Source organism: Thunnus maccoyii, chromosome 23 (genome assembly GCF_910596095.1).
Source record: "Thunnus maccoyii chromosome 23, fThuMac1.1, whole genome shotgun sequence".
Taxonomy (NCBI): domain Eukaryota; kingdom Metazoa; phylum Chordata; class Actinopteri; order Scombriformes; family Scombridae; genus Thunnus; species Thunnus maccoyii.
Window position 1 is genome coordinate 1445772 of NC_056555.1, and position 12279 is coordinate 1458050.

General features: G+C 38.0%; 1 long non-coding RNA gene across 17 annotated transcripts; it reads right to left on the bottom strand.

Annotated features, from left to right (window-relative positions):
- Nucleotides 1–1607: 1607 nt before the first annotated feature.
- LOC121890374 lies at nt 1608–10140 on the bottom strand. Of its 17 annotated transcripts, XR_006093752.1 has the most exons (10): nt 10015–10140; nt 8700–8747; nt 4899–8536; nt 4207–4315; nt 3858–4067; nt 3619–3736; nt 2942–3102; nt 2332–2480; nt 2141–2250; nt 1608–1899 (listed from the first exon to the last, which is right to left on the bottom strand). It is a non-coding gene; the product is annotated as an uncharacterized LOC121890374 (long non-coding RNA). The 17 variants fall into 17 exon arrangements; XR_006093750.1 differs by having other exon boundaries at nt 4899–8747; XR_006093751.1 differs by lacking the exon at nt 10015–10140 and having other exon boundaries at nt 8700–9011.
- Between the last annotated feature and the right edge of the window lie 2139 nt (nt 10141–12279).

The following is a 12279-nucleotide window of genomic DNA, read 5'->3' on the forward strand; positions in this document are numbered from 1 at the left end:
GCGGAAGTGCCAAAAACTGCAGTTCCTCTAATGGCCACTTGAGGCTGGCTCCAAAAGTGAGTCAATCCCCATAGACCAACCTGTTAAAATGCCTGGTACAAAATATGGTTTTGGTCTCTATATATAATTTCCCCTGTCATGACAACTGTACGGGGGGTGAATTTTTTTTATAACTCACTCGTTTAAATTTTATTGAGCTGTAAAGTTATGCATAATGAAGGACATGGCTGCTTTGAGTGACAGGTCCGCCAGCCACTAGGTGGCTTGTTTTGGCCATTTGGCCTGCCTTTTTGCCCATTTTTGATTGGCTGGAAGTTAGGCAGCGTCACAAACTGCCAAGATGGCGATGGCCAAAGCGGCTCACTTTGTGATTCAAAACTGCTCTTCAGAAACCAACGAGTGACGTCACAGTAACTACGTCCATATTTTTAGACAGTCTATGGTTTCGAAACAGCGCTGCTCAGAGGCTCTCAAACACTATTGCTTTCTGAATGAATGGATATTTGGCGTTATTTTTGGCATTTAAAAGAATATTTTTTGCCCTGGCGGCCCGCCAAACCTGTATTATTATAGGGGAAACACTGTCATGTGAATTTTAAGTATACAATGATTAATAGGGATAGATTATATAACAATTAAGAATTAATAATGTAATGTAGAACTAATGTGATGAATGTAATAATGTGATGAATGTAGTGTAATAATGTGATGAAATTTGTGTAGTGTAGTTTAATATAGTGAATCTCAAGTATCTAAGCCTTAGACATGTTAACATCAATCCATACACATCTACTTAGATAGAGATATTAAGATATTTTCTTAATTCACTAAATCAAAACAGAAGAAAATTTGTCTTAATAAAACACCATAGAAATAAAATAAGAATGGGGGGGGGGTCTTTTTGGTTTATAACGGCAGCTTGAAACCAGCGTATTAGGTGCATTTTTTTTCTTGGCCGATTCTGATTTCCAATTTTTTGGCTGACCTACTGATTCTGACTTTTGGTGGTTCAGATTTTCTTTATAAGAATCACTTATTTTTTTTTTCTTTTTGGACTCAAAGGTATTACAATTCACGAGCTTTCTGTCTTCTTCATTCACGCTAAAGAACTTCTATACCAATGACGTGTGTGCATCTGTCTGTGTGTATGTGTGTGTGTGTGTGTGTGTGTGTGTGGCTGGCTGTGGCTTTCTGTGCGCTGTGTGCGCGACATGCATGTTGTGTGTGTGGCTACAATGTCTGTGCCACAGCTGCTGCTGTGTGTGTGACGTGAGCCACAGTGTGGCTATGTGAAAATCTGACCGGCCAAAAATCGGATATATATTACTTTATCAATTAACAAGTTTAAGTCCTCGTCTTCAACTCCCGCGTCCGAATGCAGTCAATGCTCGAGTCCGAGTCATCAGTGCTCAAGTCTAAGTCAAGTCACGAGTCCCGAAAATCAGGACTCGAGTTGGACTCGAAATTAGGCTGAAGAAGTGATCTTTCTCTCTTTCACCATGTGCTGTTGTAACCAAGTGTTATTGAGTCTGACCTTGTCCTTGCTGGCATGACTTTTACAGAAAAGTGCAACAGAATCTTTTCCAACATGATGCCGAAATGTAAAATTGAAACAATTTTACTAAATTTTACAATTTTACCAGAGTCGTTCCAACTGTTCCCCATCAGCAAGGCCTGTACCCTGAACATTCCTACAACTGTAGGAAATCTACAAAACATTGAAACAAAATCAAAAGGAAATATTTATTCTATTTTTTATACTGTCTGTGACAAATTGCAATAGAGTTAATAACAGTGTCAAAACAAAATGATGATAACCTGACAAACAACATTGTGCCCATAAGCATTGAATGCAGGTACAGCATATGTTGTTTTAGTCAGAAGATCTGAGTAAAACTTCTGTAAGAAAAACAGAAATAAGAATACTGCATTAATGATAAAATATAGTTTTACCAACGCTTCCACAGTTAATGGAACAAAGCAATACCCCAAATGTATTGTACATTATTTGACTAAAAAAGAGTTCACAAAAATTGTATGCAGACACTCAAAAGAAGACAAGTAAGTAGTCATTTCGTTTCTCTGGAATAATTTTTAGATATTACAAAGCAAACATCAAGCTAACATACAGAAAAATTACCTGCAAATGAGGTTTTAATTTGCATGCAATGTTGTACATGAAGACAAGTTTTTTGTTTTTTTCCCAGATCTTCTTGCAATTCCTTGAGCAGGTAGACAGCATTTGAAAGGCTAGAAGAAAATACAAACATTTTTAACTGAAACAGGACACTGTAACCCATTTTCACCTGCCAATGCAAGCTTTAGATTTACCTCTCGCCTCTCTTCAAACTCAGAAAGCGCTGTGGATGTTCATGCTTACAGGATATTCCAACTCCAGTTTCACTCAATTTGGAGTTTTTGACCTTTCACCTGAGGGCACTTCTGCTTTCTGCTTGAAAGCTGGTACAACCCTGTAAAAGCTGGAATGTACATGTTTTGAGCCACAATTCTGAACATGCATTACTCTCTCACAAAGTTTAACTTCTTATAAAGTGGATGTGTTTGTGTAAAATCTGAACTTGCTGAACACAGAGGGGCATGGAAACACCCAAAGAACATCATTCCAAAACTGTATCATCACATTAGGTATGATATTCAAAATAGGTATGACACTGTTTAATGACAAACATTTCTGCATTATCATTTAATTTTCTGGTTGTTCAATGTTGCAAAAAACTTCCATACATGTGAAAAGGAACGCATGAAGGCATAATTGCTCAAGCCTGTCCAACTTACACTATTTCACCTGAAATTAACTTTAATAGTGTTTCAAGTAAAATGTATATACACAACTGGGAATAAATCCATAGTGCATTAACACTTCTTGGATTTTCACATCATAGTGAAAGAGAGAAAAGTATTAAATATAGTCATACTTTACCTCCTCAGGTGAATGTTGCTGTTCTCTAATGAAAGCATCAACATCATCTTGTAGGGAAAAGAAGCCGTTGAAGTGCTTCGGTCCTTCAAAACTACTCCCAGATGACTTCTTCCTCGGAAGTCCAAACAGTCCGTCCGCAGCAAGAACCAGACTTCCTCCATCTTACAATAAGTGACAGTGATAATTAAATTGTATGGCACTAGGTATCCATTTGTGACAAGTTTCAAATTTAACATTACAGGGGATGTTCCAATAATATTGATTTTTAGAGCTTGATCCTGATTTGAGTTATTTCATATGTCTTACTGAATATCTTATTCAAGATTGCTGATATTCTACATAACTCAGCAGCACCACACTTACTTCAAATACACTGAAGTCAGTAAAATAAATCCATTTCAGCTACAGTAAGATACTGTATGCCTGATAACTGAACAGTTGCATCAAAGCTTTTCATTAATGGTTTTTGGCTAATGATGAATGCTGTGTCGTGGAATATTTATAATCCAGACCATGACATAATAGACCCATTGCTGATATTTAAGATATCTCTGTTTGTTTAGTTGTATTTGTTGTTTTGTTTCATTTGTTATTGATAAGTAGCTCATTAATTAACACACAAGTACTGCATTAAAAACAACATCCTTAATTTAATGCATAAAATGAATATGTCATACCTGTGGACAAAGAGGACAGTGTGTCCCATCAGTTCTCTCAGGCACACGCACTGTAGATAACCTGTATCTGTATTCCTCATAGCACTCATTGATGAGAATGTCATAGAGGTTGTTGGCACTGTAAGGCAAACAATCATATTCACAACAGAACTGTCATTAAAATGTGTATTTCAAATTGGAAACTTGTAAAGGTGAAAGTAGAAGAGGAATCATATGGAAAGAGGCTACTATAAGCAAACCTTGGAAGACAGAGGAATGCTGAAATGATGCACACAAAGCCTTCGGTGATGCACCACATTCAAGCTGCAACTGGCAGATCGTGTCCATGAGCTTGATAGAAATGGCACTTTGGGGTTGCTTAACTGTTGCTGGCCAAAGGTTGTAACGTAGTAATGTTGCAATTTCCATTTCACACTTGCAAAATTGGATCCAAACATCATGAGGCCTTCCTAGAATTCATGACAGAGATAGAAAAGCTGTTAGGTGTTGTTGTACATTTTTGTTTTTCATAATTTTCCTCCTTGTGCAGAGTGGGTGTGACTGTTTTGTGAGATGTATATCTACAATGTACATACAAATGTCAATGACCTTGATAGTCAAATACTTTTGTTTGACGTAGGACGTTTCACATCGGTGGCCATCCTTCCTTGACCAATTCCATCTGAAGCCCACTGGAATTCTCTGATGAAATTCAATTCTTAAAGATAAAGACAACTTCTTTGGCAAAACTTTCATAGAGGAAACATTATATATGTTAAGCTCAGACAGGTTTGACTTATTATCACAAAGTTCAACTTTAAAGTGTCAGATTAAAAAATATCACTATATTGACTATTTACTACACAAAAAAGCCACTGAGGGGCTGGTGTTTAGGAACTCTAGTGACGCATGTTATCAATCCAAATGCCCAGTTTTTCCATGATCAAAATCACTACATCACACATTCTCTGCAGAGTTCACACTACATGCTTATAGCCCTGATTTTCCACTCAACAATAGTTTTTGGAGATTGCCTACAAAAGCCCCCAGATTGGAGGCAAATTGGTGTTGGCTCTGCGCTCACAAATCGGCACTTGATCGCTATGTGTGAACTGTTCATTGGTGGTTGGATGAGTAAACAAAAACAATACAATAGATTTATATATATACATATAACAAAAAGGGGCTCATACAGTCACATCATATAAAAACAGAACAGAAACCTCCTAAAGTTTATATTATATTTATATACATTGTAGACACTTTCCCAGAAAAACCAACCATACAATGGTGATTCGTACCGACATCATGAGACAGGTTGACAGTCATCATCATCATCACCTAAAGGAGAAAATAATGAGTGATACAAACCTCTCATTTTTCTAGAGCATGCACCACAGCAGTGCTTGGACACAGACAGAACATAAGTATGTTTCACTTCCGCAGTCGCTGCATCACCAGATCTCTTTTATCATCAGTGAGGGAAATACTGCAAACTGTACAGGCTGTGTCGTCTGGAGGACAAAGGAGCTCAGCACTCACACTGAAGAGTATTTCCCTTGTGCTTTGCCATACCTCCTCGGTGTCATTCTTCTTTTTACTGGTGTTAATGAAGGGTTCTTTTTCTTGGCGGAAGTCACTATTGGCTGCTTGTGAAAACGAGCAGCAGCTTATCTCTGTTGGCGTCTTGGTCAAGGGGATCCCTCCTCTTAAATAGTTTCGGGCCACTGTTGTCCTTCCTCTCACTGGAATTTTTTTTACAGTAACGTAAGGTCTGATTTTTTTTGTTTTTGCCATATTCACCTATTTAAATAAGAAACAGAACATTAATTGTAGTCACATGGTCTCATTACTGCATTACAGTAGTGCATTATTCTGGAGTTCAAAATCAGGAATAGTAAGGTATGGTGAATCGCTGGCTAAGGTAGATCTTTTTTTGGTTAGGCAGACAAGACTATGCAATGGCATATTACTTAGTAGCACTTAGCAAGCATTAGGTATTAACTTTAGCTAACGTTACTTCAACTTACTTGGTAAAGTTATTAGCCATGGGAAGGAAAGATACAGAAACACCTTTCTAATATCTATCAAAAATAAGAGAAATAATATTTATCCAAAGTTTGCAACTGCTGCTTTTGTTTTGTTGTTAACATTTTGTTTTTTTAAGTAACTGACAGCTAGCACTGTGTTACTCACCTGCTGTCATCCATGACTGATGGTCCTTCCTGTTGTTGGCTTACCCTGATATTCTTACCCTAACCCTTAACCAATTTCACTTCACCTAAACCTAACCAACCCAACCAACGAAGGCAACAAGTACTAGCCAATCAGAGGCAGAATAGGGCGGGTCATGACTTCGCCATCCTGGGAAAAATATTTGGCTTCCCATTCTTTTCACGTGCTGCGCACAGGTATATGCGTCACTTACCAGTTGCTTAGCAACCAAAGTAAATTAATATGTGACAGTCAAGTCAAAATGATCTGACAGCCTTTTGTTCAGATAAAAAGAAATCACTTAAAACATTAATATTAAAAGGTTATATATTCTATTATCTGTTTAATTTGGGATTGATGGGGAGTGAGAGAGACAAAGAGAAAGCGTCTGCACCCAGATGACTGTGAATGTTTCTTTTTCTTTTTTTTACTTATTTTTTAAAAACTTTCCATTTACAGAACATAAACATATTTTTACAGAACATAAGTATATGTTTCCGTAAACATTTAAAAAACCGACAAGATCTGTGATGAGTCATTCACAGACAATAAAATATTGAAGAAAAGTTGATAATGGACTTCAAAGCACATGCTTGATACCAGGCCTTCTGTGCCTACTGGGCTCAACTAACATTGGCTCACTGAAATAAACGGGTGATAACAGCCTCCTGAACCTACTAGTAGGTTGGTAGGCCCCTACTAGCCCATATATTTGGGACTGATGTGTGCTGATAACGCCTATTTAATAGGCTGATAACAGTAAAATTGGGTGGCCTCTTAGTTCAAAAAGGTAAGGATACACTTATCAGGGTTTTTTTCAACATGTCATGGTTTTTAAACACTTTCATTAAAGATGTTACCCGGTGGAACCCAATCTTCAGATCCTCAGAGGTCATCATTCATCAAGTCCGATTTCATTATCCATTATTATCAACAATGCTTACCAATCTGCTGAGTGGCTCAAATAGCAGTAGTGCTACTCTTCAGGTGCATATATAACCACAACAGTGGTGTTACTATCAGCCTGGTGATTAAAAAGAGCACACATAAAGTGATTTCAGGGCTACAACCCACACTCACCCAAGTGTCAAACTAGTTTTCTCTCAAGTACAGAGTGTAGTTGTCTGGTGTAGCTAGTCTCCCAGCTCTGCTGCCCTATTGGATAATTCTGTAACAATCACAGGGGATTGGTCAAGACAGTAATATACTCCACCTTGACCTAAATTATTTCCCACTTTCTACTTTGAATGGTTTGTTCTGGGTTATTTGCTGTAACATGCAATATGGTCACACACCTATGGAGACACACGTCTATGCTTGCTGAACCATTGTATTCAAATGTGTGGCTAATTACTGTGACCCCTCTTCCGTCTTGATAACTTGGTTTTATGTGTGACAGATAAGAACTTTCAATGTGTATTGACCCCTCAGTCTTCCACTTACACTGCAGATCTGAAACGAAACTCTCCTGCGAATGGGCACAGAAACTTATCTGTCACAAGTCTCATGCCCCACTGGTAAACAGTCTGCAGCAGCGCTGATGGAAGTTTCATCACCCGTGGCTGTGAGCTAGTGCAACAGCAGCCCTCCTTCCACACAATGTTTTCTTTCTCAGAATTTGGCACAATTCAATTTGGGGATGGTGGAGTTTACCCAGGCTTGGGCTTGGCTGGGTGTAACTTCTCAGCTCCGGTCTGTTGTGGTGTGTGGAAATCTCTCTTCTGGCTCTAGCCTCTGCCAGCAGTGACTGACATTGACCAGGGTTGCTTTCTCCCTGCCCTTTACTGCTGATACTGATACTGTTGTCAGCAGCACCTGGAATGGTCTTTCTGCCTAGAAGAGGAGACTGAGGGAGATTTGATTAATACAACATCACCACCCCATTTTGGGAGCCTATTTGACCTCTTTCTGTTAGTATTAGTTCCATTAGTCAACATGCTCAGTCACGTATTCATCAGTCAAAAGCAGAGTGGTTTTGTGGAGTGTTCAAAGGTACTCCCCATTAGTACTTCATGAGGATGCAATTTGTACATCTCATTATATCAGACTTGTCAGTCAAAGGTTCACTATGACCTCTTCCCATGTTGTTATTCTGCAGTCACTCTGAGTATCTTCAGTCTCCCAGACATGATAGTCATTGCCATTATTCATTCATCAATTTATTTATTTATTCTTTCTTTATATTTATCTTTACCCTACGGTATCTTTCGTGTTCTTCAATATTGTACCCTCTTCTGATGGAAATGCTGTATAACACCATCCCCCCCACAATCTCACAAGTAGTCTCTTCTCACCCCAGGAGTCCGTTACGAGCTGTCCTCGAGGGAGGTAGACCTATGGATCTTGGGCGATTTTGAACCCTCACCAGCTGCGCGCAGATTCAACTTGTGTAGAAGATGGATGAAGGACAGTATGACTTATTAACCCAGACTATTGTGGCAATTTTGCAATACCACTCTTACAAAGAGGAATGAGACAAGTATCTCTTCACAATCAGTTTAAAATTTTAAAATTGCCAATTGCAAATTTTAGACCTGTTGTCGTCATTGTTTTGGGCGATGTCTTTTTTATAGCACACTGAAATCCTAGCACTGTTACAAGACTCTGAGTTATCTTTGCCACAAAGGCTGTCACTGTTTATTCCCTGCAAATTTTATTCCCTCGTTTTGGTCATACTTCCCTGCATTATCCTCTCTCCTGGTTTACCGAACTGTCATTGAGAAGTCTACCAAAATAAAACAGGAAGAACGATTTTAAACTGCACGTTTAATGAAATGAACAAAAGGAATGCAAATTGGATAGATAAATCTCATTTATGTTGGGTTTTTAGAAGAAATTAAAGACAGAAATTTAAAACTTTCAGTTAATTAACATTTTCGGTTAATTACCTTTCAGTTAATTATTCCATTTGATAATCCTAATCCTTCCAAAAACAACTAAAATGGAGAAAGAGAAAGAGAGAGAAGAGAAACAAAGTAATCATTGGAAGAAGTTAAAGTTTTGTTCCTTTAATAAACTATCAACTACCATATGTGGAGACTTATTATAGTGTTATTCATTTGTCTATATTTCTTCTGTGCAACTTTTTGTTATTTTGTGTCCAAACCATTGCCAAGGACAGACACAACCAAATGTTCACAAATTGGATTTGCGGGTTGTGAGGCGGTACATTGATGTACCATAGAGGAAGAGGAAATGGCAGATTGTTTAGCTGTAGAATCAGCCACCGCATTTCCACATGTCACAGGATCCCAGGATTGCAACTTCATCTTTGGCTGGCATACACGCTCTTTTAAGTGCATACATTTTAGCTGCTTTTAGCTGCTAGCTGCTTTAGCCGCTGACAGGAATCTGAAGGTTGAGATGACCACTCTGCACAATATGATTACATGAACAACTTGCTGTCTGACTATAGGTAATTTGTTTTATTGATTTCCCATGAGGTCATGTATTGATTACAAAAATAATGTAATAACAGTTTCCTTCAACACATTAGCATTTAGTTCAAATCAGTGCTGTGCAAACTGTAAGTACAGCCTCACAGGGCTGCTAGCATGGCTGAAGACTTAGTCACGTTTAAATATAATGACTATAATGCTTTGTCGCCATAAAGAGAAACATTTGTTGCTCACTGCTTAAAAGGCAATTTTCTTTTACAGTTACTGTAGATACTTGCTCCTAATGGATTATGAGATACTTTTCTTTCTCTGCTATCTCATAAAAGACAACAATGTGAGAAACATCTTTCTTAAAAAGTTCTGCAAATGCTCTGTTGTACTGTTGATAGTTTTTTTGACTTTTATATGTGGAAACAAGTATACAAAAGGATGCAATCTGGACTGAAATGGACCATGTCGTTAGTTACTTGTCTGTCTGTTCTGACTCTTATTGGAAGTGATTTCCGTGCTTCTGTTTAAAAGCAGCAGTTTGGAATCTCCAAGATCCTCATAAATCTTTAATCCAGATCATTTTCACACACACAAAGCTCCATTTAGCACCTGTCTATTCTATAATCAACCCCAGCATGTCTGTGCTGATCATCTGGAAAGTATGAGCGATCAGCGCCGCTTATAAAGCCTGCTCCAGCTGTCTCAGTCCGATCGATCATCCTTCTGCTTCTGGTTTCCAATTACTTGGGTGGTTTTGGCCTCTGTTTGCCGTGGTCTATTAAGAACATGCTGAGACTTTCAATGAGGTACAAACCTGTTATGATTCATACTGTAGCTTTCTATCTGGTGTTTACGTGGGGTGGTGTTATTTTGGTCCCACCGGTGGTCCAGTGCATAAATTATCACTGTTGTCTTTGCAGTTCAATGCAGGTATGTTGAATTTATGATATAACCTGGTGAGCTAGTGTGCTATTCACCATGTAGAGAAACATTTTGGGAGTGGGAGTTTTTTTATTATTTCTCTTTTGGGTAGATAGGCATGTCATGCTGTGGTTTAGCAACACAATTCAAGCTGACACATGTTGGATATTTTGGCATATTCCATTCATTTTTTAAAACATTTTTATATATTTAGACAACAATAAATAAATGGAGGATTCCTTTTTCCCCAGTGTGGTCAAGGCTTTCAAAAACAACCTCAGACCTTCATGTCGTGAAATAAAATTTACAGGAAATATAATTGAACACTTAACGGAACAAATGAGATGAAGATGATGTAGCTTGTAGACAGTACAAGCTTGTTGGGACTACAGACATATGTGTGTTTCTTTATCTGTGAGAATTTTTAAACAACAGAATAATGTATTATCCTAACTTAGTGGTGTCCTCTGTACTCCTTTAAAGTCTTTCACAGTTCTTCTAAGACAGCCTCACATCATAAACCAGCACATATGACTCATTCTAAGGTAAAAGCTATTTGTGCAGTTGTAGTACAAGAGTATTCTTTATAGTTTGAGCTCTGTACTTCAGCACACTGAATGTGAAATGAAACCATGGGTACATCCCAAGTCTCTTATTTGATATTTCCTCACTCCTCAATCCTCGCTTTACCCGGAAGTTGTTCTGGTCCATTTTGAAGGACATCCCAGGTCTTTTATGTCTGCTCTGAGGAGTGAGGAGCGAGGAGGGATCTCTGAGGAGCCATAAGCGAGGATACATGAGAGCACCTTCATGCATTTCTTAAACACATTTATATTTGACATATTTTGTAATCATATCCATTCAGTCACATGTGAGGCTGAAATTAATGAGTGTCGGATTTGATATGAGTTACATAATTTCAATTATCCCTGAAACATTTAGCCAAATAAATAATTTCCAGTGTTCAAAAGACACTCTAATCATATTCTACATGATTAAATAATGAATTCACAATCAGAATATCAATAAATACAGACTCAAATAATTAATAAATAATATGAATGCATTCTGCCAGTAGAAATGGTTCATGTGCATCTGAGTAGGACAGTACAGGGTATAAATACAGAATACAGTAAAGGGAGTCTCATTTCTCTAAAAACATATTTCCTCATTTCCTTTGTCCTCGCTTGGAAAAAACACAACACAGTGACATCACAAAAAAAAGGGCAAGAAGAAGACAGGGCAAGAAATGTGAGCAATCAGATGGTCAGAAAGGAAAATAAGGCCCAAATTCTTAAAAACTGTACGTTGTAGGAATCGTACCCCTTTTAACTTTAGGTTTATTATATAAAAAGCGACATTTACGTTCGTCTAATGTGCACATTATCATCTTCAAATGAAAGCTGAGAGTCAGCACTTCAACTGCATTTTCACTGTTCACCTCAAATCCGTTTCATGGGATTAAGACTGGACTGTATATTAAAAACACTAAACAAGGTTCTGTCATGTCTTACAATATATTTTATATGATTTTTTTGTTAGAAACTGTCCTCCCTAGATGAATGACATGATTGTTCATTAATTTAAGTGCCCCAAACTTCAAGTGACTGCCCCTCTATTATAGCAAAGGAACAAAGGAGGAAATCAGGTGATGTTATTATAGAGCAACAAAGTCTGCATTGCAGTGCAGATGTTTTTGAGATGGCAGAAGGAGGTTTTGCACAGATGTATTATATGGTCATCAAAAGTCAGCTGAGGGTCAAACCTGACACCCAGATTTGTGACTGAGGGGGAAAGGGAGATGTCCTGGCCGTCAAAGGTGAGATGTGGTATGGGGGATGACTGGATCTGGTGTTGCCAACAAGTAATGCACCAAGAAACTCAAGCAAAGACAAAGACAAGAAGAAGAGAAAAAGACTGCAAACTAGTAAACACGGATCTAATGCAGAATTTCAAATACTTATAATTCTAAATCTATACTAATATTATAGTACCAAGTCTGATTTGCTAATGTTTTATGAAAAACATGTTTGTTAGACCTTAAGGATACACAGTGTGTTGGTGAGAAGGAGGAGCGACCTGAGCGCCTCAAGTTGAAAAAACTTCAGCTCAGAGCAGAAAAGCGCCCAACGTCATTTGTGTTTTTTCACATTGTCCA